Source organism: Epinephelus lanceolatus, chromosome 16 (genome assembly GCF_041903045.1).
Source record: "Epinephelus lanceolatus isolate andai-2023 chromosome 16, ASM4190304v1, whole genome shotgun sequence".
NCBI classification, from domain to species: domain Eukaryota; kingdom Metazoa; phylum Chordata; class Actinopteri; order Perciformes; family Serranidae; genus Epinephelus; species Epinephelus lanceolatus.
In genome coordinates, this window is record NC_135749.1 from 14816704 (window position 1) to 14819683 (window position 2980).

At 37.7% G+C, this 2980-nt stretch overlaps 1 long non-coding RNA gene across 1 annotated transcript; it reads right to left on the minus strand.

Moving 5' to 3' along the window:
- Positions 1 to 479: 479 nt before the first annotated feature.
- LOC117263612 (uncharacterized) lies at positions 480 to 2745 on the minus strand. The gene is made up of 2 exons (XR_004502194.2): positions 2243 to 2745; positions 480 to 2159 (listed from the first exon to the last, which is right to left on the minus strand). It is a non-coding gene; the product is annotated as an uncharacterized LOC117263612 (long non-coding RNA).
- Positions 2746 to 2980: the final 235 nt, after the last annotated feature.

Sequence of the window (2980 nt, forward strand, 5' to 3'; positions counted from 1 at the left end):
GTTGGGGCCAGAATGGACACAATTTCATTTTACTGGGACTGCATGTAGCAACATCTTTCTAATAGGAACTTTCAGAAAGAAAGATACAATTAGATTATTTTCTATTTCACAGAAAGTCAAATATTAAAAGTAATGTCAGCTATTTGGGTGGAGGAAGCACCTACTACTCAAAAAACAAAAGATGAGCTAAAACACTGCAGCAATCAAACCAGACACACACAGTGTATTCAGATTCTACATAAAATACACCGCCTCCATCTTTTCTCTGTTCTCTGTCAACTTTATCACATGTAGAGGTATACGTTTTATAACACAACCAAAGGTCCACACCAGGGGCAACCTGTGGCTTTAACATGCATTACTGAGACTAAAACTGGGAGGGTGCACTCCTAAAGTACAGGACAATGTCTAAAGGTTAGTAACAGGCAACGCCATGTTCATGTTTTCAACATGGTTTGAACACAGGATGGCTGGTGGGGGGTGGAGGCTTAAATCCTCCGCCTCTGAGTTGTTAACGTCTGAGGCTCCACTTAAAATAAGAAACATTAACAGCACATTATCTTACGTATCAGTCAGAGGTTGTGATGGTGCAGATATCCTGAGTGATTTATCATTTTACTTTGGGATGATTTAAAGTTCTTGATATTAGTCAGTGGAAGATGTTTTCTGGAGGATTTATCTATTTATATCATACAGAAATATGACCAAATTCAACTCAAACAGTTAATTAATGTGCCAGGAATGTGTTTTTATTGTTTTCTTTGACTGTAGGCAAGTCTGTGTTCACACAATAAAATATTGCATTATTAATTTAAAAACTGTTTGAAACTTGTGACTAGTGTCTTGCAGATATGTGGTTCTCTGATTTTAAAAGAAGTGAGAATTTACAGACAGCGGAAAAGAGAATTACTCTGCCATAACTGTTTAAATCCACAGCAAATAATGTGTATTTCTGTGCTGAAATTAATTACCAAAATCATCAGGTTGATAAATGATTGGTTGAACACTTTTACGTCAATTCAGTATTCACATACAGTAAATTAAAGCTATATTTTAGGGGAGAATTTGCTTGAACTTTTCCACATTAGAGAAAACACAATGTAGTCCATTACAAATTCAACAAATCACACACTTTATTTTGCAGTGAACATAATCTAATGTAAAATTACAAGTGTGAAAACTTGAAGCACAGCAAATCATGTTTCTCTCCTCTTTCAGAAAACAGGACATTGAGGAAATTGGCTGCTTTTGAGTTGTTTCAAGAGCAATTTTCTCAACCCAAATCATTGTGTAACTAATCAATCAAGGTGCTGAAAACAGCAAACAGCAGCAGCCAGAGGGGAAAATATTCACATGAGAGAGACAAAGAAACATGCACACACACAGTGCAGATGCAATGTGTGACCAAGTCTGCAAATATTCATGTGACTGTGCGTGAAAACACCCACTTTCATCAGACTTTTTGTTCAGCCTGAACATGTGGTGTTAATCTGAACAAATCCTCAGCAACCATTAAAAAAGCAATCATCTCAAGATCACAACATAAAAATACAAAAATCAACAGATGTTTATTACAAAAAATAAACTAGAATTCTGGTGAAATTATGAGAAATGAAAACACAAAATAATTTCAAGCTATTTCTCTCACACACTGCAGTGTGTGGCTCAAATTACTTGCAATTAAACAGATATTTCATTTAAAAATATACAGTTGTTTCCACTTGTGAGGCGAAACGATAGTACGACGGTGGCTGTGTTTTTGGTGTTATTTATAGCTTTTTAGTTTTTTTTTAAACAAAACAAATCATCAATTATTTCTATTAAAATATCCACACATTTAAACAATCTTTTCAGCACCTCCTGACCCAGATTAAGTCAACTTTCCCCCACTAATTTCCAGAATTGGGCTTTCGTTTGAGGACAAAAAAAGTGTGCGTGGCGAGAAAACGAGAAAACACAACCCTTTCTTTCTTATATTATTCTTTAAAAAAAATAACAAATGTATTATATTGAATATATGCACCATTTTAACATTTCACCAGTGTGCTTTAACTCGTTATTTGCTGCTAAACAGAAATACATCCTCCTTGGCATGTGTTTTGAGAGGGCACAAACCGCCATTTTCTAATGAGATGTAGGGTGTCATCACACAGGATAATCTGTGGAGAAAACACATTCATTTTTTTATGTTTTGGAGCCTGCATGAAAGCTCTTGATGTAAATAGAAAGCATGTGCCCGCACCTTAAAAAAGCCATGCGTTAACACCGATAAGGACATTGTTTCCATTAGTTAATGTTACTGTAAAAGGCTCTGGATTCTCCTCAACATGGCGTTCACCACTGTGTTCCCTGACTCTGTCCGCAGCGGTCAGTCAGTGGATTTAATGCTTACAAGTCAAGTGGAAAGAAAACATAGTCAAATATTAGAATCGCCTGCTAATAAATACAAAATAAAGCAATCTCACCGGAAACCAGAATCCCTTGGTTGAGAGTTGCCTAAAGGGGTTTTAAAAGAGCCTTGCGCTTGGCGACGCAGAGTATCTATATCTTGGAGTGAGGCCAGCAGCTCAAAGTTGGGCTATAAACTGCGTTTTACTTAAACAATCTACCTCCCTCTCCTCTCCCCTTCTCTTTCTCTCTAGAAATATCCCAGACTATGTTTAACCAGATCGATTTTGTCAGTTCTTTTCTTTTCCTACACTGACATTAACCGCAGAAATCTTCCCACATAGGATGCAGTCTAGTCTGAAACTTTATGTCAGTTTGCCCCTATGGAATTTGACCATTGCGAGGAGTCCTGAGACTGGGGGCGGGGAGACTTTCTGTACATTCCTCAGCGATACATTCACTACTCCTGCAGAGCCTGCAGCCACACACACACACACGGTCACACACACACACACTCACACGGACAGGCTGCAGCCATGCATCAGTTCATTTAAACCGACACAGTCAGGCGAGCACTCACATGACTTGCTAT